The sequence below is a fragment of the Siphateles boraxobius genome, unplaced genomic scaffold (genome assembly GCF_051911475.1).
Source record: "Siphateles boraxobius isolate OS27281-9 unplaced genomic scaffold, OSU_SipBor_1 25, whole genome shotgun sequence".
NCBI lineage: Eukaryota > Metazoa > Chordata > Actinopteri > Cypriniformes > Leuciscidae > Siphateles > Siphateles boraxobius.
The window spans coordinates 31,762,090-31,789,553 of NW_027508866.1; the positions used below are offsets into that span (position 1 = coordinate 31,762,090).

Consider the following 27,464-nt stretch of genomic DNA (forward strand, 5'->3'; position numbering starts at 1 on the left):
TTGTATTGGTCGCTTTGTAAACAGTAGGGCGGCAGTAATAACATTGAAATCCTTCAATCCCACATTGTTATTTATACAAGGGATCATTGTGAAACTCAGACTAAAAGAATTCAGTGATTCCCAAACACTTTTTTTGTTCATTGTTTTTGATTAGAACATTTTACATCAATTAACTTAAATTAACAAATTATCATTTAACCTCTATGACTGAAATTATTTACAACAAATATTGAAAATGTGCATGTGTTGAATTAACTCTCTTCAGTGGTATAATACAAAAAATTATGCTATTATAAAATAATTTTAATGTGAAAATGAGCAGTTTCACACCTCACTGAAATAATTGGGTAAATGGCGATTAACCTAAAAATTTGATCCTAAATGGGCGTGGATTCGCAACACATCTGTGTTTCGCATTGGTCATGATCTATTTTAACCTTCATCATGTTTTAAGTCGGTGCAACATAACAGTTGATTAAGTATTGTATAATGAATAAAAATTTCCATACTTTCCCCTTCACTTTTCCTATAATTTTTTCAGGCGATTACAATTTTAAAATTCCCTGATATTTGCAGTTTTTCCATGTCTGAAACCCTATAGTTAAATTAGCAAATTAATATTAATTCATCTCAGCAGACAATATGGGATAGGATTAATTTTACAGATTTGATTAATCTTAAATTAATAAAGTTTCTAACTACTTGTTTATTGATCTATTGTATAACAGCAATATGAGAGTGTGAGTGTTGCTGTGGAAATCAGTCATGTGATCAGCCATCAGTCATGTGATCAGCTGAAGCCCAATCACAGATCAACATCACTCACACTCATGTGATATTAATTAAATACTGGAAACATGAAGACTGTAAAAGATGTCGATCCAGACTAAGGTGTAACGTTTACTGATTATTGACCGGTAAGATCCTCAGGGAGGAAAACCAACAGAAGAATGGAAAGAGTGTGTAAGTGAAGGTGTTTGTGAATGTGTGTAGATGTGTGTTAGTTACAGGATCAGAGAATGACACCATTCCTCTGTTATAGTCCAGATCAACTCTGACACGCTCAAGCTTCTGTTTAACATGAAAACCAGACCAAAGCAGTCCACACGGATCATACGACACACTCCAGACATCAGTGTTAAAGAAAACACCTCTCTTCCTCTGGTTTGATGCTGTAGTTACTCCAAGACTCCAGCACCGATTCTCTTTAACCTCTACATCCCAGCTGTGTGTTCCTGAGTTAAAACCCTCTGAACCCAGAACACATTTATAAAAGTCAAATCTCTCTGGATTATCAGGAAGAGGTTGTTTTTCCCACTCCGTCTCATACTGGTCAGATCATCAGACAGAACGAGACATGTATCTGCAGTGTTTGGATCCAGAATCACAGCAGCTGATGAGACACAATCAACACGTGCTTTTATTCTGATCTTCATATAATGATCAAGAGTGAAAGAAACACAGATTATTATGAATTATTACACTCGTTCTTTTGATCAAACACATCAGACATTTTCCTCTGATCACTGTCAGTGTTTTTAATGTCACAATCATTTTTATTATCAGTATTTAATGGCATCAGCGACATTAAATGAGGCATTTACATGTGTGATTAAATGTGTGATTCAAATATTTGTGTCTCGTCAAGAGAAACTGATAAACTGGAAAAGTTCAAAAAACAATCAAACAATCAGAGCTGTTGAGATGAAAAACTTTATCTGTAAAAATTCTGATCATGTTCATTAAACTGAGTCTTAATATGTGTATTTGCTTTAAATACTTTGTTTCTGTCTGATGTGTTTAACTTAGTAATGAATAATCAATGATTTTCATATTTTAAGATGTAATAAATCTCTGTGGTGTAAGTAACTGAAGCAGGTTCTTCTGGTTCATTATCTGAACAGACCCTCATCATTGTGTTTCTGAAACATGGAGAAATCAAGATGAAGCTGCACTTCTTCTAGAAACACTTTCAAAATGGATTCAGGATTCATGAAAATCTTCTCAGGAAAAAAAGTTTGTCAAATAAATTCCAATATACATTTTGACTGTTTTGAAGTGCAATTCTTGAAAAAAAAACTCTCAAATATGTCCGTAAGAATGTCTTAATTAATATTTTCTTATGGAATATGTTGAGAAGTTTTGAAGTTGACAGCAAAATTCATTTGCATTACAAATATTCTTTGCTTGATGACATCATTAATCCACGATGGCTGACAGCAATAGCCATTTGCCAAATGACCCAGGCATACAACAGAATTGTGTAAAAATTAAAATGGATTTTAGCATCATATTAAAGTAATAAAAAGAATCTTAAAAAAATCTAGATAATGTTTTCCATAACTCATAGATGAAAGGGGACAAATATATGAATCATCAAGAGGTTAATCTAACAATATATTTTATAAATGTAAAGATGTGATTTTTAAGATAATTATTTTAATTTTTTTTAATTCTTCTTAAATTTTGTTTTCAAAACAATCTTTAAAAAAACTGATTAAAGTTCTTCTCAAAATTGTTTTCTGTGGAGATTGTAAAATGAAATATAGCTGCGAGCAGCGATTACAAAAATCGCGATATCAAAAACCCCTTGGCACACCGAGTTTGGTGATGATCGGGTGAATTCCCTAGGAGAAGTGTTTTAAATTCCTGAGCATGTGTTTCCAAACAACCCTAAATAGCCGACTTCCTGTTGGGCTGACGTAAAACTTAGAGCACGAAAGTTGTTCTGCCCGATGAGATCTAGAAGTGCTCCTGCTTGACTTCCTGCTCTGCTACTGTTCGGACGCTCTCGCTTACTGCTCTGCGCTTTGCTCTATCGCTTTTATATTTCTATATTTTATCTCCTTTTATCACCTAATTTTAACTTCAGCAAATCAGCACAGTGATCAAACGCTTGGATTACTACAAAAAAAAAGCAGAATTATTTTATTCGACCAGCCTCCCACTGAAAGCTTACATTCCGGGGAAGAGAACTGCCTACATTCATAAGGATAAGAAAATGCCTCCTCTGGAATCTACTTGCTGCTCCAACTGCCACAGACTTTTACAAAGGATTGTAATTCTTGAAACAAAGTTAATTGCGGGACCACCAAACCAGACAGAACACACAACAGAGCTTCGTCATGGACGTCCTCAGCATACAGCCGGTGAGTCCCATGAATCTAGTGTTTCTCGACAGGCCATACTGAGTGTAGAGAAACAAGCCGATCGTTTTACTAATCGATGGCACAAACAGGGTGCGAGACCCAAAGGCACGCGAGACATCAGATTGTCACGAGCATCACATATTACTGCAGTAGCATCCTATACCCCAGATACGGCTCTGACAAGGACTGCAAACACTGGTCTCCTACCACCGCCTATACATCTTGAGAACAGATTTGAAGTATTAATGAATGAGGAATCCCCAAATTTGATGAATGTGATCGCACACAGACTGAATCAGCCAGTAGCTAACACTGATGCTAACTGGGGCTCAAGGTCGAGCAGACAGCGGCACTCAGCTCAGAGCGCAGCCGGGCCCAGGACTCTGATAGTGGGCGACTCCGTAATCAGAAACATTAATAGCAGGGATACAACAACGTGCTGCCTTCCACAAGCAACAACATCTGATGTAAACAGGGAACTTCAGAACATTCTGATGAAACATAAGACTGCAAATCGACTCATCATTCATGTGGGGAAGAAGGATATTCATAAAGAGCAGTCGGAACTTCTTAAAAAGGATTTCAATGAACTTTTTGAAACACTTAAAAGACTGAAAGTTCAAACATTCATCAGTGGACCACTCCCAGCAAGAGGAACAAACAGGTTTTCACGGTTGCTTGGGCTTAATACATGGCTGCAAAAAACCTGCAATATAAAAGGAGTGAACTTTATTGACAACTTCAATCTTTTCTGGAGTCAGAGGCAACTGTTTCAACAGGATGGCCACCACCCAAACAAACTTGGTTCAAGAGTGCTAAAGGACAATATCTACTTCTCCCTCCGTCATCCTTCTGCAATGTGTGCCAATCCACTCAACCTGAATGGCACACACATACACCTGGATACAGTATGAATGACCACAGGATTTCACTTCAGCACCTGAATGGACATGCGGTTGACACATCACACAAGGACAGTGATAACACCACTCAGCCACAACAACCTCTGCTCACGGACACAATCTCAGCTGAGCCCTGCCCACAGAGCTCACCACAGACAGACTGTGACATACTAGCACTGCTCCAAGATACAGCACCCAAGGATGACTTTCTGGAAAACAGCCAGGGAAACCAGGACAGCATATTACAGCCTCCAATAACACCAGAGCAAAAATCCCTCTCACCGGAAACATTATCAATCTCTCCAGCATCTCCACTTCTGTGCTTCTCAGAGAAAATGGAACAACTGGTGCATGCTGGAACTAGACTATCCCATTCTTTTGCTGCGAGCCCCCAGATACCAACCAAAAAACGCCAGGCCCCACAACCACCAAAGCCTGCGGGCCCAGCTCGCCCTCCCCCTCCTCCTGTGAGAGCTCTTCGGCCTCTGCCACAGCGCCAGGGCCCACACCCTCCTCCAGCGGCTCGAGGTGAACCAAAAACAACTGATACCAGCTCTCAGTGATATGTGTCGGGTCCCCGCTATGATAACAATAACTTTCTCAAATGTTTACAGAACAAGCGGGAACCCAGTGTGCCTGTATCTTTTTCTATTGCTGTTCGATTACATGATAGAAAGTCAAAGGCCTTCAAAAGCCATACAGCAAACCCATCTAATCTGGTGCCTATTACACGGCATACCAAGATTGCTGTGGGGACAAAAAGTAAGACTGTTAAGTTAGCACTTTTAAACATCCGCTCACTTAAAAATAAATCACTTTTAGTCAACGACTTAATAACCACATACAACCTGGATTTTATGTTGCTAAATGAAACTTGGGTAGAAGAAAGTTGCAGTGCAACAGTCCTCAATGAAACAGCCCCTCCTAACTTTACTTTTATGAGTGTCTGCAGAGCTGTCAGAAGAGGCGGAGGTTTAGCTGCTCTTTATAAAGATGTCTATCAATGTAAGCAAATATCATTTGGGAATTACCCGTCTTTCGAATATCTGGGTATTGTGTTAAAAGGTGCTCCACGCATTTTACTTATCATTGTTTACAGGCCTCCAAAATACTCTCCAGCTTATGCTGAGAACTTAACAGAACTGTTATCAACAATTTCCTCAGAGTTTGACTGCTTTGCCATTGCTGGAGACTTTAACATTCACATAGATAATGCAGAAAACAATATGGCAAAAGAAATCAAAACTGTTTTAAAAACTTTTGATCTGACTCAGCATGTACATGGACCCACACATAATCGTGGACACACTCTAGATTTACTTATCAGTAAGGGTCTAAACATTTCATCAATTGTTATTAAGGATGTAGCACTGTCTGATCATTTTTGTATTTTCTTTGATATATTGGTCTCTCCTGCCATTGAAGCTAGATCTGTGTCTGTCAAGAATAGATGCTTAAATGAGAACACTAGTGTACTATTTATGAAGGCTATATCTTTAACACCAAGCATATCTGATGACTCTGTTGATTTTCTCCTTGATTCTTTTAACTCAAAAGTTAAGAGTGTAATTGATGATATTGCTCCTGTGAAAGTCAGGAAGAAGAGTGGCAGACAAAAAGCACCTTGGAGAAACTCAACAGCAGTGCAAAATATGAAAAGACAATGCAGAAAAGTAGAGCGCATGTGGCGGAAGACAAAACTTGTAGTCCATTATAACATCTACAAAGACAGCATCCATGCTTTCAATAAGGAACTAAGCGAAGCTAGACAGACTTTCTTCTCGAATATTATAAACAGCAATATAAACAACACGCGCACTCTTTTTGCTACTGTAGAGAGACTGACAAACCCCCCAAGCCAGATTCCCAGTGAAATGCTCTCAGTGAGAAAGTGCAGTGAGTTTGCTTCTTTCTTCTCTGAGAAAATCAATAATATCAGAAAGGTGATCAGCTCATCCTTGAGTTGCGCTGGGGTCAGGCAGATCAGACAACAGCACGAGAAAGTAGCCACTATGTCTGATTTCGAAGAAATTGATGTCAAAATTTTGGAAGAAACCGTACAGCACCTAAAAACATCAACCTGCGCCCTTGACGCACTTCCCACATCTTTTTTCAAAAATGTGTTACACAGCTTAGAAGCAGATCTCCTAGAAGTGGTAAATGCCTCACTTCTCTCTGGGAGTTTTCCAACCTCCCTGAAAACTGCTGTTGTCAAGCCCCTCCTGAAAAAGAGCAATCTGGATAAGACCATTGTAAACAACTATAGACCGATCTCAAATCTTCCTTTCATAGGGAAGATCATTGAAAAAGTTGTCTTCAATCAGCCGAACAAATTCTTAAGCTCGAATGGATACTTTGACCATTTTCAATCTGGTTTCCGACCGCACCACAGTACAGAGGCCGCGCTCATAAAGATAATAAATGATATTCGCTTAAATACTGATACAGGCAAATTATCAGTGCTTGTACTACTCGACCTCAGTGCTGCATTTGACACTGTCGATCACAAAATACTTCTTGACAGGCTGGAAAACTGGGTCGGGCTTTCTGGGATAGTCCTAAAATGGTTCAGGTCATACTTAGGAGGCAGAGGTTATTATGTGAGTATAGGAGACCATAAGTCTGAGTGGACATCCATGACATGCGGAGTCCCTCAAGGCTCAATTCTTGCGCCACTCCTATTCAACCTGTACATGCTCCCAATGAGCCAAATAATGAGAAAGAACCAAATCGCTTACCATAGCTATGCAGACGACACATAACTCTACTTATCCCTATCGCCTAACGATTACAGCCCCATTGACTCCCTTTGCCAATGCATTGATGAAGTAAACAATTGGATGTGCCAAAACTTTCTTCAGTTAAACAAAGACAAAACGGAAGTCATTGCGTTTGGAAACAAAGATGAAGTTCTCAAGGTGAACGCATACCTTCAGTCTAGGGGTCAAACAACTAAAAATCAAGTCAGGAATCTGGGTGTGTCTCTGGAGTCAGACCTTAGTTTCAGTAGTCATGTCAAAGCAATAACTAAATCAGCATACTATCACCTGAAAAATATTGCAAGAATTAGATGCTTTGTTTCCAGTCAAGACTTAGAAAAACTTGTGCATGCTTTCATCACCAGCAGGGTGGATTATTGTAATGGACTTCTCACTGGCCTTCCCAAAAAGACCATAAGACAGTTTCAGCTCATACAGTACGCTGCTGCTAGGATTCTGAGCAGAACCAGAAAATATGAACACATCACACCAGTCCTCGGGTCTTTACACTGGCTGCCAGTTACATTTAGGATTGATTTTAAAGTATTATTACTGGTATATAAATCATTCAATGGCCTAGGACCTCAATACATTGCAGATATGCTCACTGAATATAAACCCAACAGATCACTCAGATCATTAGGATCACATCAGCTAGAAATACCAAGGGTTCACTCTAAGCACGGCGAGTCTGCTTTTAGCTACTATGCCAGCCGCAGCTGGAACCAGCTTCCAGAAGAGATCAGATGTGCTCCTACAGTAGTCACATTCAAATCCAGACTCAAAACACATCTGTTTAACTGTGCATTTACTGAATGAGCACTGTGCCACTGTTCGTCCGACTGTTTGCACTGTATTTTATTTTATGTTTTAATTATTCTGATTTCATTTGATTATTTCTGTATTTTATCTTTTATTCTAAACTGTTTTAATTATTCTGATTTCTTTTGATTATTTTAATTTCTTCTATGTAAAGCACTTTGAATTACCATTGTGTATGAAATGTGCTATATAAATAAACTTGCCTTGCCTTGCCTTGTACCGAGTTTCAGATTATTACATGCAAGCGTGTTTAGTAAATGGACAAGTTTTCAAACCTGTCGAGCCCCCCTGCCACGCCCGGGTACCAGCTTCAGCCCGGCCCTGATGGCCGCGGGTTCTGACCCGTGTGCAAAGTTTCAAGAGTTTTCGAGCACGTTAAGGGCCCCAAAAATGCCCAAAAGGTAGTAAAATAATAGTCAAGTCAAGTCAAGTCAAATATATTTATATAGCGCTTTCCACAATACAGATTGTATCAAAGCTGCTTCACAGTATCAATCAAAACAACTTAACAATGTTTGTTTATTACTTGGAAAAAAAAAAGACATCCAAGTTTGGTAGAGCTAATCAATGGTATGATTGGTTAAGTAATTTGAATATCCCCAACTGAGCAAGCCAAAGGCAACAGTGGCAAGGAACCGAAAAACTCCATCCAGTGACCTAATGGTGCCCTAAACACCCCATCAAATGACCCAATGGAGAAAAAAAAACCTTGGGAGAACCCAGGCTCAGTCGGGGGCCAGTTCTCCTCTGGCGTTTATGAACTAGAGGCCGAATTTACAGTAACTGTAAGATAAAAATTTATATGAATGCCTGGCTAAATAGATGCGTCTTCAGTCTAGTTTTAAACTGGGAGAGAGAGTCTGAGCTACGAACAATATCAGGAAGGCTATTCCAGAGCTTCGGAGCTAAATGTGAAAATGCTCTGCCTCCTTTGGTGGATCTGGATATCCTAGGAATGACCAGAAGCCTCGAATCTAGTGATCTTAAAGAGCGCTATGGATTGTAAGGCGATAGAAGATCCGTTAAATAGACTGGAGCTAAACCATTTAGAGCTTTATAAGTCAAAGCAATATCTTGTATTTAATACGGAACTTTATAGGTAACCAATGAAGTGATGATAAAATCGGTGTTATATGATCATATTTTCTTGATCTAGTAAGAACTCTAGCGGCTGCATTTTGGACTAACTGTAGCTTGTTTATTGAAGATGCAGGACAACCAGCTAATAAAGCATTACAGTAATCTAGTCTCGAGGTCATGAATGCATGAACTAACTTTTCTGCATCAGAGACTGATAGCATATTATGTAGCTTAGCAATGTTTCTAAGGTGGAAAAAGGCTGTTTTTGTAACATGAAATATGCTTTTCAAAAGACAGGTTGCGGTCTAGTATAACACCCAGGTCTTTTACTGTAGCGGATAAAGTAACAGGGCATCCTACAATGTTAAAGTCGTGCTGTGAAGGGTTTTGTGGACGGTTTTTAGAACCGATAAGTATTACCTCTGTCTTGTCTGGATTTAATAAAAGAAAATTACGCGTCATCCAATCTTTTATATCATTAACACAATCTGTCAATTTGGATAATTTAGCGTATTCATCTGGCCGTGATGAAATATATATTTGAGTGTCATCAGCATAACAATGGAAACTAATTCCATGTTTCCTTAGAATATTACCAAGTGGCAGCATATATATTGAGAATAATAAAGGGCCTAACACAGATCCCTGCGGCACTCCATAGTTTGCCGAAGTTATAATCGATTTTTCTCCATTTAAGTAGACGAAATGGTAGCGGTCAGATAAGTATGACCTGAACCAGCTTAATGCTTGTCCTTGAACACCAGTGTAATTTTGTAGTCGATCTAAGAGTATTGTGTGATCTATAGTATCGAACGCAGACCTAAGATCAAGTATAACTAGTACTGAGATACAGCCTTGGTCCTAAGCTAAAAGTAAATCATTTGTGATTCTAACAAGCGCAGTTTCAGTGCTATGATGTGGCCTGAATCCAGACTGAAACTTTTCATAGATGTCGTTTTCTTGCAAGAAAGAGCCGAGTTGAGCAGACACAACTTTTTCTAATATTTTTGACATAAATGGAAGATTCGAAATGGGTCTGTAATTTGCTAGGTTATTTGGATCTAATTGTGGTTTCTTAATAAGAGGTTTTATAACTGCCAGCTCTTGGAACATGGCCTAAAGATAAAGATGAGTTAATAATATTGAGAAGAGGCTCTTCCACTATAGGTAACACTTCTTTCAGTAGTTCAGTTGGTATAGGATCTAATAAACATGTTGTTGTTTTAGATGAAGTGATAAGTTTATTTAACTCTTTTTGTTCTATGGTTGTAAAGCATTGTAATTGTTCTTGCAGGGTGATAATTGCGGCTGAATTATAAGGCGCGAGCAGAGATCGAACGTTTACGATTTTGATTCTGATGCTTTCAATGTTCTCGGTGAAGAAGTTCATGAAATCATTACTACTAAACTGTAACGAGGTATTTTGTTCAGACGACGTCTATTTATTTGTTAGTCTAGCCAGGGTATTAAATAAAAACCTTGGATTATTTCGGTTGTTTTCTATTAATTTGCTGCGGTGCTCTGCCCTGGCCGGTTTAAGGGCCTTTTTATAACGAGACATACTGTCTTTCCACGCGATTCTAAAGACCTCTAAATTAGTTTTTTTCCATTTACGCTCTAAATTACGGGTTTCTCTCTTTAAAACATACGTGGTATTATTGTACCATGGTGCTATACTTTTTTCTCTGACCTTTTTTAATCTAATGGGTGCAACAATATCCAATGTTCTAGAGAGAATGGAGCTCATAGTGCTAGTTAGTTCGTCTAGTTCATCTGTTTGTTTGGGTTCAGGCAGCAGCTGGGACAGATCAGATAAGCTATTTGAGAAATGATCTATGGTGGATGGACGAATTGTTCTACCTGGTCGATAACGTGGCGCAGCATGACATATTATAGCAGTGCGTAATATGCAAGTTACCAAGTAGTGGTCAGTGACATCATCACTTTGCGGTACAATATCTATATCGGTTGGATCGGTTCCATATAATAATTAAATCGAGTGTATGATTAAGACGATGAGTTGGTCCGGTGATAATAATAAAAAGAAGAAGAAGAAGAAGAAGAATCCTAAGGAAAACAATAGGGCTCTGCGCCCTTTCAGGGCTTGGGCCCTAATAATTTTCTTCATGAACTTGAGAGACTGTTAATAGTTCCACTAGTAACACATTATAATGAAAACTTTTTGAGGATCTTGAAATAGCCTACATATTGAAGGTCTTGAGATCAAAATCTTATATTTTAGCTTCAGTGTTTCAATCAGAAGAATCACAAATGAAGCCTCAAGTATCTTTTCACATTTATTCTAAGTTTATTCAGGACATGAGAAGATGAAGAAAGGAGAAATATTCTCAAAAAATTTCAAAAAAACAGAAATATTCTCAAAAAAACTTTTGTGTCATGATAAACCCATGCATGATTTCCAGTGTGTAACAGCACAGATCTTCTCCAGACTCACTGTTTTGGACGATGTCCTGCATCTTCTTCCAGACTCTGAATGGCAGGTTGCCCAAGTATCGTGATACATGAATCAAAGCTCCAGAAGCCATCTGTGGATCCGGCTGTAAGATCTGGACTCTGGAGGAACATTCAGGAGTCAGAACTGCAGTGGATCAGAACCAGAGAGACCAGAGACACCAGCAGATCACTCACCTTTCCATTGAGACTGGAAACTTCTGCAGAACAAACACACCATTTATCATCAAGAACTCAATCAATCAATCAATCAATCAATCAATCAATCAATGATGTGAAATCAGACCTTCAGAAAGCAGACGTCATTGGCTTTCATCATCTCCTCCATGTCTTTAATTGTGTGTGAAAGATCTGAGATGTGTGTGTTCATCTCCTCCAGCTTCTCCTTCATCATCTGCTTCTTCTGCTCCTCTTCCTCCCTCAGTGCAGTGATTGTAGCTTTTTCTTCATCTCTAAGAAACTGATGAAGCTTCTCAAACTGCTGTTTAATCTGATGCTCTGTGCACTGAGCTTGAGACTGAAATCACATCACAATCATTGAAAGTATAGTAACTAAACTTTAAAAAATACTTTTAGGATGTCGATTTATTCTTTTAACAGAACGTAACATAGTTTCATTTTAAAAGACCTTACACAACAAACCCCCCAGTTTTAAATTAGTTTAATTAGGACATTTAAAGCAGCACTATGTAGTTTTTCAACCTTCATAATATATTTCCAAGACATGAGAGATGGTACATCGACTTACAAAAGGTTGAATGACACGTCTGCCATAGCTAAGCCGGACAGTGTCTGTATCGTTTTTACTGGCACCGTAACTTCGGGTTCGGGTAGTAACCCGAGCGCAAAAAGAACTACAAAATTCGACTGCTTTACGGCATACCTCACTTCCCCCATTTTCTCAAATTCTGACGTGAGAGCCCAACTAGCATTTGTTTGCCGTCTGTATGTTGTTGTTATGGACGAAGCAGCAACTAAAACGAAGAAGGCAAAGGTTTTGTCGGAGGAGACTAATAAAAGACAAAATAAAAGGCCGGACGAGGATTAATATTGGTCCAGCGCTCGCTCGCTGGCGTGAGCTGGAGGAGGAGGGGTGCCCGACCGATGCTGACCTGGCCATCATGCAGTTGGACTAGTAAATTTATTGCTTGCATACTATCTCTATTTTTTCGAATTTGTTGTCTGCCTGGCCATGTTACGGAATCTATCTGGTCCTCCATTTATCTTCATGATAGTCAAGTTTGTTTATTTATTTTCTGGTGAAAGTGTCTTGCCTCAGGCTATAATGCAAATCGATTTTCCAGATTCATCTATGGTAGCTTGATATTTGTGACGATCTGCGGCTGGAGTGCCCGCTTGAGCCTCTGTGGGGCACTTCTTCCTAGGTCATTGTTTCCATTATGTTTTACCCTGGACTGATTATGGTTTATTTTATGCACCTGTGTTTGATTATCTTGTTTAGCGCACCTGTCTTAAGCCTGAGTGGCCGTTTGTACCTTTGCTGAGTATTGTAAGTGTCTTACTGCATACTCGGCGTTTTCCTAGTTCCTTAGTGTTTTCTAGTTTCACGGTTCCTGGACTTCCTGCCTGAATCTGGTCTTCCCATTTGCCTTATCCCTGCATTGTATGATTGCTGATCTGTACTGCTTACCTGGTTTTGACTTCTGCCTGTTTCCCTGTACCTGTCTCTGGATTCTCCTCATAATAAAGCCTGCGTTTGGATCACCTCTGTCCTTGTTCCATGTGCAGTTTCACAGACAGAATACTCAGCCACTACTGATCCAGCGTCTGAGAGGAACACGTACCTTTTTATGGATCCCACAGCGCAGATCGTAAGCCTCCGTCAAGGAGAAAGTCCTCTCAAGGTTTTTGTGACAGATTTTTTGAAGCTCTCTCGTCAGTCCTACTTAGATGATTTCTGTTTAATGATGTTCTTTCGGGGAGGACTGTCTGAACCGCTCGGCTCTGCTATACCGTTTCCGAGTTCAAACTGGACTCTTACCCAATATATTGACCTTGCCCTTTCCATGAGTGGTTCGCTTTTTGCTGTGGAGTTTTTGGAACTTTTGCTTCACAGAAGACCCGACGATTCGCCATTTTACAAGGTACCAACTGAATCCACGCATCAAGTGTCTCCCTGTGAACTAGCGCTTCACACGTGCTCCGCCGAGTTTGCGCTACATGAAAGCCCAGTTGAACCAGCGCTTCGTAAAAGGTCCTCCGAATCCACGCAACATGTGAATCACATCGTTCTAACACTTCACGTGAGCTCCGTTGTATTCCTGCCTCAAGAGTTTTCTACTGAGTCTGAGTGCGTGCCAGCCGAGTCAAGTGAGTCAAGTACCGAGTCAAGTGAGTCAAGTACCGAGTCAAGTACCGAGTCAAGTGAGTCAAGTACCAAGTCAAGTGAGTCAAGTGCCGAGTCAATTGAGTCAAGTGTTTCAAGTGCCGAATCAAGTGCCGAGTCAAGTGAGTCAAGTACCGAGTCAAGTGAGTCAAGTGCCGAGGCAAGTGTGTCAAGTGCCGAATCAAGTTAGTCAAGTTCGTCCAGGTCCGAATCAAGCCAAGTGAGTGAATCAAGCCAAGTGAGTGAATCAAGCCAAGTGAGTGAATCAAGCCAAGTGAGTGAATCAAGCCAAGTGAGTGAATCCAGCCCAGTGACGCGTCGTCGCAGAAGCAAGAGAAGGAGGACTCGTTTGCCTCGCCAGGCTCCGGAGGGCGTTCCCAGACTCCTCGCCCTACCGGCCCCGCCTCTGCACCTCGCCCTGCCGGCCCCGCCTCTGCGCCTCGCCCTGCCAGCCCCACCTCTGCACCTCGCCTTACCTGCGCCTCTCAAGCTTCGGGAGCCTTTTCCAGTGGCAGTTTCCAGCCCGGAGGCTTTAGCTTTAAATTTCCCCAAGAACTTTTTTGGGGGGGGGGCAGTAGGTACCCTAAGAGGGCCATGGAGGTGGCATCTACGTGGACCTTTGCACTACCACCTACACCTGAAAGGGTCATGGAGGTGGCACCTACATGGACCTTTGCACGACCACCTTCGCCTGAGCTTTCCATGTCACTGGTCCTGTCCAGCCCTGTGCTCCCTACGTCTTGGTCCCCTGTTAATTGTACTCTGCCCTGGTCCTGTGTTATGTGTGCTCCGTCCGGTTCTCCTGTCACTTATACTCCAGCCTGTCTTCCTGCCAAGCATGATCCGCCCTAGCTACTTGCAGAGCGTGCCTCCCCATGGTCTCATGCCTTGCTCTGGTCTCCAGGCCTCCTGCCTCTCCACGGGCCTGGCCCTCCACCCCATCCCCCGTCGACCTCCCTCCGGAGCTCTTAGGAGCGTCTGGAAGCCGCTCCTTAGGGGGGGGGGGGGGGGGGTTATGTGACAATCTGCGGCTGGAGTGCCCGCTTGAGCCTCTGTGGGGCACTTCTTCCTAGGTTATTGTTTCCATTATGTTTTACCCTGGACTGATTATGGTTTATTTTATGCACCTGTGTTTGATTATCTTGTTTAGCGCACCTGTCTTGAGCCTGAGTGGCCGTTTGTACCTTTGCTGAGTATTGTAAGTGTCTTACTGCATCCTAAGCGTTTTCCTAGTTCCTTAGTGTTTTCTAGTTTCACGGTTCCTGGACTTCCTGCCTGAATCTGGTCTTCCCGTTTGCCTTATCCCTGCATTGTATGATTGCTGATCTGGACTGCTTACCTGGTTTTGACTTCTGCCTGTTTCCCTGTACCTGTCTCTGGATTCTCCTCATAATAAAGCCTGCGTTTGGATCACCTCTGTCCTTGTTCCATGTGCAGTTTCATGACAATATTATAATATTGACGATATATGGCTATTACCTACCACACAAACATTGAATTGAATTAGCATATCCATTATGTAAAACAGTAGCCAATAGGCTACTATAATGACGCTGGCTTGTAAACGTGAGCTACACGATCTTTTTGCTTTTGAAAAAAATAAAACCCATGAAATTATATTCAAATGACATGCTGAAATATATGCCAATGTACCTGGGATGAAGAAATTTCACACGCAGTGCTGGCAGTCTGCCCAAGACGTGAGAACTCGCGAGAACTCAAGACGGTATTGGCTTGTCAACAAATGCACGTGTATCCATAGACAGTAAAAGAAGTGGACAGAGCCATCTCATTGGAACTCAGTTGAGACAGTTGAAGCCCATTTTTAGCGATCTTTTAGCACTTCCGTTCCTGACGCGCAGACTCAAACCGACTCAAACTAAGCTTGATGACGTGAGCAACCTGTCTGACAGACGTAAATCTTCTAGTAGCTGTGCGTGAAAATTGCCAACGCTAATCACTTCATATGTATTCACTTGCCACATACCGAATTATTTCCAATTCCCCAAAAACGTTGTTGAAATATTTTGTCCCGTTGCTTTTATGGAGACATTATCTATGGGCTTCTCCCTTGACGGGACGTCCCCCCGATTGCCTGCGAGCTTCTCCTCCTGTCTATACGGTAATGTCTCTATTGTGCGACAAAAAGTCGCGTGGTTATGACGCAATCGTTAGCCTGTTTTTAATAAAAACGGCTTCTACGGGGTCATAACGTAAGATATAAAGTAATGGAGCCTTTTATACATTGTCGTGTTTATTTAGAAATATATAATGGACAAATGAAGTCTTTGGACGCCTCAGATGTAAAGTTATTCGCTGTCAAAGTGACGCCAAAATGAATGGGAGTCAATGGAATGCTAACAGCAGGTGAAGTTCTGCTACAATGGCGGCTCTCGGGAGGCTTCAACTTCCAGCTGATGGATTACCCCCTTGCGTGTATCCCCTGGTGTAACCATGACAGATTTTACGACCGTAGTAGAAGACAATACTGTTTCCCAACTGTAGGGGGACCCCGAGAGCAAAAACTACATAGTGCTGCTTTAAGTAGTTTTTATAAACATGACAAAAAAATGGCACTGACATATTTTAAGAAAGTTGTTTCCAGTTAAAACTGCTCAAACATGCACTTTAGTCTGGAACTAGCTTAAGTCTTGTGTTTGAAACCGGGGGTCAGTGTTTATAGTATATAATCCACACTTAAGTAGTGTTAAGATTAATGAGATAATTAAGTGATTAACTGAGTAATGATTGAGCATTAGTGATAAACACCTTTTGTTTGATGTGATGTGAAAACAGAATAATCGTCATGTAGAGACGCACTAATAGGTTGTTGGGTTCATGAATATTAAGCACATTATCTGCGTTCATCCAAATGAAAATGTGGAGCGCTAGCCAATAGGGTTAGTGCTGGTGCATTAGCCCCGCCCACTGCTAAATAACCAGCTGACACTGCACTTGATCAACATTATACACAAACAGCTGTGTGTGTGTGTGTGTGTGTGTGTGTGTGTGTGTGTGTGTGTGTGTGTGTGTGTGTGTGTGTGTGTTGTTCAGTTAACCTCTATGTATGAGAAACAAAATGTCCTCCCAAAAATGGCAATATCCGAAATCCTTGTAATTTTTTGGTCCATGTGAGGAAAACAGCTTATTAATCAATCAAAGTGATGTTTTTTGAAAATGTAAAAATGCAGAACGTTTTCTGTAATGGGTAGGTTTAGGGGTAGGGGATACAGTTTGTTCATTATGAAAATTGTTGTGTCTAAGTCCCCATAATACATGAAAACCCAAAATTTATTTGTGTGTGTGTGTGTGTGTGTGTGTGTGTGTGTGTGTGTGTGTGTGTGTGTGTGTGTGTGTGTGTGTGTGTGTGTGTGTGTGTTTTCCAGTCAATAAAGGAACATTTTATATTATATTTAATTATGCCAGACAAATCATTTCAGCTGTTCTAATCAAATATGGGAAAATGTCAAAAGAATAAATCCTCACCTTGATCTGTCGAACTGTTTTCTCAAACTCTCCTTTAATGTTTTCATAGTGTTTAAGTTTCTTTTTTAAGGACTCCAGAGATGTATTGAGCTCTTCCTAGAATTTAAAGTGAAAATCTATAAGACACTAGAGGTTTCTGTAATATATTCAAATATGTAATACATAAGCTTAAAGGAATAGTTCACCAGAAAAAACTAAAATTGTTTCATTATTTACTCACCTCATGTCGTTCCAAACCTGTAAGACTTTCGTTCATCTTCAGAACACAAATTATGGTCTTCTTGATTAAATCTGAGAGCTTTCTGTCCCTCCATTTACCACAAACACAACTACCACTTTAACAGCAAAATCCATAGTGCTAAATTAACCCTGCTCTGAGTACATATGGTCCCAGTCTAAAGGGCCGTACACACCGGGACGAATATCGGCGCGCGTTATTCGCCAGCGTTTTACAATGCGTTTTTTGTGTTCATACCCAAGCGATTTTCGCTGACGATGAGCCAAGTGAACATGCAAATTCATTCCCTGACATTAGATGACGCTTAATGTAAAACAGAAATATCCAGACCCCTGGATTCTGTTCCATTTTATTGTGCTCTCAAGGGTTTTTTGAACCAAGAACATGAGCTGTGTGAATGACTCCTTACCAAGAGCAGTAGTAAGTGTTGTTTGGTGAGTGCGTTACCTGTAGTAGCAGCTGACTCATTTCGATGGGAAAAAACATGAAGGTGGGATGTCAAAGTTTATGTTCCGACACCAACGAGACCAGCAGCTCTACATTTATCTTGGCTTGCATCTTCCTCGTCTTCTTCCCGGCAGTGTGTAGACGCTACTTGGCGTATATCTTCTTCGCCGTTACGTATGTGTGCTCGGCAAGACCGTTTTGTGTTTGAGCGCCCCCAAGTTCTGTTTACTGTAACTTCAGAAGCTCCAGACACGTGAGCAAAACCGCCAATCTCATTGGTTGGATGGTTTTTGACACGGCGCGTCAAACCAAAAAAAACAACCCGAGGCGTTTTTTTTTAAATTACGCTTTTACGATGATTGAGCATTAGTGATGAACACCTGCTGTCAACAAGCTGAATCACTGAAGGAAAGATAAACAACAAGAACAGAAAAAAGAGAAACACAAGAACTACAATTGACTTCCAGCCACAGCCTTAGAAGAATCAAATGAAGATAAAAGAAGCAGGGGCGTCAGTTTGGTTTGAAATGTGCTGGGGACAGAGACGCATTCGGAAGTGCATTTTCAAAAGTGCTGGATACAAACTTGTCAAACTGGGCAGCCTGTCTACTTAACCCGTAAATTAATGCATCGATCCGCAAATTTAGTATGAGTTCTTAATTGGTCTAGTGGTACATCTTTTGCCAAGCGTGTTAGAGTTTACGGATTCTAATCCGCACTCGTATAGTTTTTTTTTTCTCTCTCATCAAAACTGAATATGTTCATGTGGTTACAGTCTATATCAAGCAGGGACACGTTTGTGTGCATTTTATTTTGTGATTTCCCCGGAATGAATAGAGAGTCTCCGCAACGGCTATAGATTGAAGTGCGCATCCGAGTGAAGACTGCGCGAGCAGCAAGAGAACACTGTATCCATGCAACTGATCGCCGCGGCAATGAGCGCTCAGCTTGAGTTCAAAAACAACACATTTTAGCGCTAAATCTCTTATTTAATAGCGAACTAAACGAATGCTCTGCTAGTTAATTGGAGATGTTTTATTTATTTGTATTAGGTACATCCGTGCCTCAATGTTTCAAAAAGTGGTGGGTACAAAATGACTCATGACGAAATCTGGTGGGGATGCGTACCCACCGTCCCCACCGAAATCGACGCCTATGAAAAGAAGCAATTAAATTAAAGATCTCAGCAGAGCAGGATTAAACAACTCCAAAAAACAGCATTACCAGCTTTACTTATTAATAATCAGTTTGACCTCATTTGAAAATGTTGGTGACAATTACTTGGGGAGTTTGACTCTTGGCTTTTTATGTCAGTTTCCCAACCTTTTTTTTTTTTTCAGGAGACACTTATTTTAACGTTCAAAATCCATAACGAAACGTGGTCTGAGTTTCACCAAAAAAAAAACACACAGAGACTGAATGAAAATGTAAATCCAGTCTCTGTCAGTAGGTGGTGCTTGTGGAACAGCAGAAATAGAGCTGTTTCCCGGTAACTTCTGTAAACAAAGCAGTGGTGCTGATAAACACTACGTGTTACACGGAGGGAAGATGAAAAGAAAATGTCATCAAAAGAGATGATCTTTCCTTCAGATACATTCATAAAATTCATAGTTCATTCTCATGTGTTACACAGCACGTTTGAGTTTCAGCAAGAGGTTTATTCCCGTGAATAAAAGTCTAAATGAAATCTGTTCATCATAAAAAGCGATCAAGTCTCTTCAGAAAATTTGTACTAAACCGCTCAATTAATGTGGATTAGTTTTACAATCTCTTTAAGCACTTTTTGAAGTGTCAAAGTGGTAGTTACGTAGCTGTCAATGGAGGGACAGAAATCGCTCAGATTTCATCAAAAAGATCTTCATTTGTGTTAAGAAGATGAACGGAAGTCTTATGGGTTTGAAACGATATAAGTAATTCATAACAGAATTTTAATTTTGGGGTGAACTATCCTCATTGAAATCCGTCTTACCTTAAATGATGAAACCACTTCACCGATGGGTCTGAATTTATGATTGTCGTGTTTCTGTGAATTAATACACACGAAACACACAGGCTGTTTGTCCTCCAGACAGAAAAGTTTGAGTTTCTCACTATGTAAACTGCAGATCTCCTCAGACACTGATGAACGCCTCTGATTTCTCTCCTTCAGGAACGACTCACACAAGTTTTTTAACACAAGATTATTTGTAGGCTCATTTCTTGACAATCTCCTGCACACAGGACACTTCTGAGTTTTGCTTCTCCAGAACTGTTGAATACACTCTTTACAGAAACTGTGACTACATGATAGAAGAACAGGAGCCTTGAAGATTTCTTGACAAACGGGACAAGAAATATCCTCTTCAGATAGTGAAGCCATTTTCTCTGTTTGAGATCAATAGGTTACTATCGTAACCCCAGTTCTCTGAAACATCGAGTGGAGAGATCCACCTATGGGAAGGGCATCCGCACCTGACCTCTGCAGAAGCATCCAATTGCACCAAGTCTGGCTAGACAGACAGAAGCGCGCAGCCAATGCCAGGTGAGGCCACACCCCCTTACCTACGGGCATATAACAGCTGGGCGCGTTGCTATTCCTCAGTAAGTATATTCGCTTCTCGTGCGGCAAGCGGGGCAAAGCTGGTGGATCTCTCCACTCGATGTTTCAGAGAACCGGGGTTACGATAGTAACCTATTGTTCTCTTTCCTCATCTCGTGTTCGAGATACACCTATGGGAGAGACATGGACAGCTCCCCGATTGCCCAATACACTCACAGTGAGGTTCTGAAAGCCAGAGAAAGACGGTCACCTCGGAGAGGCGGTGCCTGACACTTCCATTAATCATGAACCTGCAAAGGTGACGCCACACCTGAAACATACATGAGGCACATACATGATAGTAACCCCAACCCACCAAAGCACATAAACTATACCCATAAAGGGAAGTAAATGTTTGGTGACAGGAATGAACATGGCCAGCCGGCCCATTCACTCTTATTGGTTCTTTCCCAACAGGGTTACAGGGAAGAGCTAAGAAGACCCCACCCCTAAAACCGAATGTGCTACCGAGGTTCTGGTGACATCCAGCCGGTAGTAACATCGCGCCCATCCCACCACCCTTCGAACACTTGCCACTTACAGCCATATAAGGACCGTGTGGAGACGGCCCCGGCATTCTGAATAGTGGCAACGACACGCGGCGAAAGCCCAAGTGCGTTCAGGTTCGTCCTCTCACGGGCCAGGCCCAGAGAGCCACCCTGTCTGGGTGGGGGTGGTAAATCTCCCCGTTGGCTTGGGACAATAGATCTGTGCGAACGGGAAGGTGCCACGGCTCGGCGTATAACAGAGGAACTATCTCCGCCAGCCATGGTGCCTTGGGCCACCTGGGTGCTATCAGAATGAGGGACAGGCCCTGCTCTCTCACACTGGCCAATGTGGGAATTATCAGGCACAGGGGAGGAAAATCATACAGGAGCACACTGGGCCATGGGTGGGCCAGTGCGTCCACCCCGAGGGGCGCGTCCATGTCCCTTAGAGAGAAGAACATAGGACAATGGTAGTTTTCGCGCGAGGCGAATAGATCTACGCTCGCCCGTCCGAATCTCATCCATAGCATTTCCACTATCTGCGGGTGAAGACGCCAATCTCCGTAGATTGGGTTTCCCCTTGATAGCAGATCCGCGCCTCTGTTCAGAATGCCCTGAACGTGAGTTGCGCGTAGCGACAGGAAAACCCGTCTGCTCCACACCAAAAGCTTGTAAGCTAGAGTGTGGAGTTTCGACGAGCGCATGCCGCCCTGACGGTTGATATAAGCCACAGCCGTGGTATTGTCGCACCGTACTAGAACGTGATGTCCCTGCAGGCGAGGCAGAAAATGATTCAGAGCTTTCCAAATGGTTAAAAGCTCTATATAGTTTATGTGCGCTGAACGTAGTCTGTTTGGCCACAGACCTTTCACCGCTCTGCCCTCCTGGGTGGCACCCCAGCCTGTTAAGGACGCATCTGTCGTCACAACTTTCCGTATCGTAACCGCCCCCAGAGGGGTTCCCCGTGCGTAAAAGTCTTCGCTCTCCCAGTGGCGCAAGGCTGCGGAGCATGCGCGTGTCACTGTTACCGAGCGGCAAAGGCAAGGCAAGGCAAGGCAAGGCAAGTTTATTTATATAGCACATTTCATACACAATGGTAATTCAAAGTGCTTTACATAGAAGAAATTAAAATAATCAAAAGAAATCAGAATAATTAAAACAGTTTAGAATAAAAGATAAAATACAGAAATCAGAATAATTAAAACATAAAATAAAATACAGTGCAAACAGTCGGACGAACAGTGGCACAGTGCTCATTCAGTAAATGCACAGCTAAACAGATGTGTTTTGAGTCTGGATTTGAATGTGACTACTGTAGGAGCACATCTGATCTCTTCTGGAAGCTGGTTCCAGCTGCGGCTGGCATAGTAGCTAAAAGCAGACTCGCCATGCTTAGAGTGAACCCTTGGTATTTCTAGCCGATGTGATCCTAATGATCTGAGTGATCTGTTGGGTTTATATTCAGTGAGCATATCTGCAATGTATTGAGGTCCTAGGCCATTGAATGATTTATATACCAGTAATAATACTTTAAAATCAATCCTAAATGTAACTGGCAGCCAGTGTAAAGACCTGAGGACTGGTGTGATGTGTTCATATTTTCTGGTTCTGCTCAGAATCCTAGCAGCAGCGTTCTGTATGAGCTGCAACTGTCTTATGGTCTTTTTGGGAAGGCCAGTGAGAAGTCCATTACAATAATCCACCCTACTGGTGATGAAAGCATGCACAAGTTTTTCTAAGTCTTGACTGGAAACAAAGCATCTAATTCTTGCAATATTTTTCAGGTGATAATATGCTGATTTAGTTATTGCTTTGACATGACTACTGAAACTAAGGTCTGACTCCAGAGACACACCAAGATTCCTGACTTGATTTTTAGTTGTTTGACCCCTAGACTGAAGGTATGCGTTCACCTTGAGAACTTCATCTTTGTTTCCAAACGCAATGACTTCAGTTTTGTCTTTGTTTAACTGAAGAAAGTTTTGGCACATCCAGTTGTTTACTTCATCAATGCATTGGCAAAGGGAGTCAATGGGGCTGTAATCGTTAGGCGATAGGGATAAGTAGAGCTGTGTGTCGTCTGCATAGCTGTGGTAAGCGATTTGGTTCTTTCTCATTATTTGGCTCATTGGGAGCATGTACAGGTTGAATAGGAGTGGCGCAAGAATTGAGCCTTGAGGGACTCCGCATGTCATGGATGTCCACTCAGACTTATGGTCTCCTATACTCACATAATAACCTCTGCCTCCTAAGTATGACCTGAACCATTTTAGGACTATCCCAGAAAGCCCGACCCAGTTTTCCAGCCTGTCAAGAAGTATTTTGTGATCGACAGTGTCAAATGCAGCACTGAGGTCGAGTAGTACCAGCACTGATAATTTGCCTGTATCAGTATTTAAGCGAATATCATTTATTATCTTTATGAGCGCGGTCTCTGTACTGTGGTGCGGTCGGAAACCAGATTGAAAATGGTCAAAGTATCCATTCGAGCTTAAGAATTTGTTCAGCTGATTGAAGACAACTTTTTCAATGATCTTGCCTATGAAAGGAAGATTTGAGATCGGTCTATAGTTGTTTAATATGGTCTTATCCAGATTGCTCTTTTTCAGGAGGGGCTTGACAACAGCAGTTTTCAGGGAGGTCGGAAAACTCCCAGAGAGAAGTGAGGCATTTACCACTTCTAGGAGATCTGCTTCTAAGCTGTGTAACACATTTTTGAAAAAAGATGTGGGAAGTGCATCAAGGGCGCAGGTTGATGTTTTTAGTTGCTGTACGGTTTCTTCCAAAATTTTGCCATCAATTTCTTCGAAATCAGACATAGTGGCTACTTTCTCGTGCTGTTGTTTGATCTGCCTGACCCCAGCGCAACTCAAGGATGAGCTGATCACCTTTCTGATATTATTGATTTTCTCAGAGAAGAAAGAAGCAAACTCACTGCACTTTCTCACTGAGAGCATTTCACTGGGAATCTGGCTTGGGGGGTTTGTCAGTCTCTCTACAGTAGCAAAAAGAGTGCGCGTGTTGTTTATATTGCTGTTTATAATATTCGAGAAAAAAGTCTGTCTAGCTTTGCTTAGTTCCTTATTGAAAGCATGGATGCTGTCTTTGTAGATGTTATAATGGACTACAAGTTTTGTCTTCCGCCACATGCGCTCTGCTTTTCTGCATTGTCTTTTCATATTTTGCACTGCTGTTGAGTTTCTCCAAGGTGCTTTTTGTCTGCCACTCTTCTTCCTGACTTTCACAGGAGCAATATCATCAATTACACTCTTAACTTTTGAGTTAAAAGAGTCAAGGAGAAAATCAACAGAGTCAGCAGATATGCTTGGTGTTAAAGATATAGCCTTCATAAATAGTACACTAGTATTCTCATTTAAGCATCTCTTCTTGACAGACACAGATCTAGCTTCAATGGCAGGAGAGATCAATATATCAAAGAAAATACAAAAATGATCAGACAGTGCTACATCCTTAATAACAATTGATGAAATGTTTAGACCCTTACTGATAAGTAAATCTAGAGTGTGTCCACGATTATGTGTGGCTCCATGTACATGCTGAGTCAGATCAAAAGTTTTTAAAACAGTTTTGATTTCTTTTGCCATATTGTTTTCTGCATTATCTATGTGAATGTTAAAATCTCCAGCAATGGCAAAGCAGTCAAACTCTGAGGAAATAGAACTTAACAGTTCTGTTAAGTTCTCAGCAAAAGCTGGAGAGTATTTTGGAGGCCTGTAAACAATGATAAGTAAAATGCGTGGAGCACCTTTTAACACAATACCCAGATATTCGAAAGACGGGTAATTCCCAAATGATATTTGCTTACATTGATAGACATCTTTATAAAGAGCAGCTAAACCTCCGCCTCTTCTGACAGCTCTGCAGACACTCATAAAAGTAAAGTTAGGAGGGGCTGTTTCATTGAGGACTGTTGCACTGCAACTTTCTTCTAGCCAAGTTTCATTTAGCAACATAAAATCCAGGTTGTATGTGGTTATTAAGTCATTGACTAAAAGTGATTTATTTTTAAGTGAGCGGATGTTTAAAAGTGCTAACTTAACAGTCTTACTTTTTGTCCCCACAGCAATCTTGGTATGTCGTGTAATAGGCACCAGATTAGATGGGTTTGCTGTACGGCTTTTGAAGGCCTTAGACTTTCTATCATGTAATTGAACAGCAATAGAAAAACATACAGGCACACTGGGTTCCCGCTTGTTCTGTAAACATTTGAGAAAGTTATTGTTATCATAGCGGGGACCCGACACATATCACTGAGAGCTGGTATCAGTTGTTTTTGGTTCACCTCGAGCCGCTGGAGGAGGGTGTGGGCCCTGGCGCTGTGGCAGAGGCCGAAGAGCTCTCACAGGGGGAGGGGGAGGGCGAGCTGGGCCCGTAGGCTTTGGTGGTTGTGGGGCCTGGCGTTTTTTGGTTGGTATCTGGGGGCTCGCAGCAAAAGAGTGGGATAGTCTAGTTCCAGCGTGCACCAGTTGTTCCATTTTCTCTGAGAAGCACAGAAGTGGAGATGCTGGAGAGAGTGATAATGTTTCCAGTGAGAGTGATTTTTGCTCTGGTGTTATTGGAGGCTGTAATATGCTGTCCTGGTTTCCCTGGCTGTTTTCCAGAAAGTCGTCCTTGGGTGCTGTATATTGGAGCAGTGCTGGTATGTCACAGTCTGTCTGTGGTGAGCTCTGTGGGCAGGGCTCAGCTGAGATTGTGTCCGTGAGCAGAGGTTGTTGTGGCTGAGTGGTGTTATCACTGTCCTTGTGTGATGTGTCAACCGCATGTCCATTCAGGGGCTGAAGTGAAATCCTGTGGTCATTCATACTGTATCCAGGTGTGTGTGTGCCATTCAGGTTGAGTGGATTGGCACACATTGCAGAAGGATGACGGAGGGAGAAGTAGATATTGTCCTTTAGCACTCTTGAACCAAGTTTGTTTGGGTGGTGGCCATCCTGTTGAAACAGTTGCCTCTGACTCCAGAAAAGATTGAAGTTGTCAATAAAGTTCACTCCTTTTATATTGCAGGTTTTTTGCAGCCATGTATTAAGCCCAAGCAACCGTGAAAACCTGTTTGTTCCTCTTGCTGGGAGTGGTCCACTGATGAATGTTTGAACTTTCAGTCTTTTAAGTGTTTCAAAAAGTTCATTGAAATCCTTTTTAAGAAGTTCCGACTGCTCTTTATGAATATCATTCTTCCCCACATGAATGATGAGTCGATTTGCAGTCTTATGTTTCATCAGAATGTTCTCAAGTTCCCTGTTTACATCAGATGTTGTTGCTTGTGGAAGGCAGCACGTTGTTGTATCCCTGCTATTAATGTTTCTGATTACGGAGTCGCCCACTATCAGAGTCCTGGGCTCGGCTGCACTGTGAGCTGAGTGCCGCTGTCTGCTCGACCTTGAGCCCCAGTTAGCATCAGTGTTAGCTACTGGCTGATTCTGTCTGTGTGTGATCACATTCATCAAATTTGGGGATTCCTCATTCATTAATACTTCAAATCTGTTCTCAAGATGTATAGGCGGTGGTAGGAGACCAGTGTTTGCAGTCCTTGTCAGAGCCGTATCTGGGGTAGAGGATGCTACTGCAGTAATATGTGATGCTCGTGACAATCTGATGTCTCGAGTGCCTTTGGGTCTCGCACCCTGTTTGTGCCATCGATTAGTAAAACGATCGGCTTGTTTCTCTACACTCAGTATGGCCTGTCGAGAAGCACTAGATTCATGGGACTCACCGGCTGTATGCTGAGGACGTCCATGACGAAGCTCTGTTGTGTGTTCCGTCTGGTTTGGTGGTCCCGCAATTAACTTTGTTTCAAGAATTGCAATCCTTTGTAAAAGTCTGTGGCAGTTGGAGCAGCAAGTAGATTCCAGAGGAGGCATTTTCTTATCCTTATGAATGTAGGCAGTTTTGTTTTCTCTTCCCCGGAATGTAAGCTTTCAGTGGGAGGCTGGTTGAATAAAATAATTCTGCTTTTTTTTGTAGTAATCCAAACGTTTGAGCACTGTGCTGATTTGCTGAAGTTAAAATTAGGTGATAAAAGGAGATAAAATATAGAAATATAAAAGCGATAGAGCAAAGCGCGGAGCAGTAAGCGAGAGCGTCCGAACAGTAGCTGAGCAAAGGTCGCGAATCGGGCTGAAATGTAGTGACATAACCCATTTCATGAACGCCCTCATCCTCAGGAGTCCCAACGGCACAACTTGGGTGGATGAAGCCATGAGACCCTGCAGCCTGAGACATGTGCGATATTGCACTTTCGCCCCTTCTCTGAACTGCGACAGACAGTATATCAGAGAGCGAACGCGCTCTTGAGAGAGACGCGCTCGCATGGAGACCGAGTTCAACTTCAAGCCCAGGAAAATGACATTCTGACTGGGCGTGAAATTGCTCTTGCTCACATTCACTTGGAACTCGAGCGATGTGATGTGCGCGAGCACACGGCCGGTGTCCTGCAAAACCTTCTCCTTTGATTCGGCTATGATGAGCCAATTGTCTATGTTAGTCAGGATTCTCAGGCCTGATATTCTCAGAGGTGCTAAGCCCGCCTCCGCGCACAGACAGAAAGACCGGGGACTCAAACTGAGTCCAAACGGAAGAACTGTGAATTCGTAACATATTACCTGATAGGCGAAACGAAGAAACTTCCTGTGCGGAGGATAGATGCTTATGTGAAAGAAAGCATCTTTCAGAACGACT

At 41.9% G+C, this 27,464-nt stretch overlaps 1 pseudogene across 1 annotated transcript; it reads right to left on the reverse strand.

Annotated features, from left to right (window-relative positions):
• Positions 1-899: 899 nt before the first annotated feature.
• Positions 900-20,075, reverse strand: LOC143750450 (E3 ubiquitin-protein ligase TRIM39-like; annotated as a pseudogene). Its single transcript, XR_013207167.1, has 6 exons — positions 19,672-20,075; positions 17,018-17,113; positions 11,471-11,701; positions 11,362-11,384; positions 11,168-11,286; positions 900-1,393 (listed from the first exon to the last, which is right to left on the reverse strand). The product of XR_013207167.1 is annotated as an E3 ubiquitin-protein ligase TRIM39-like (transcript).
• Between the last annotated feature and the right edge of the window lie 7,389 nt (positions 20,076-27,464).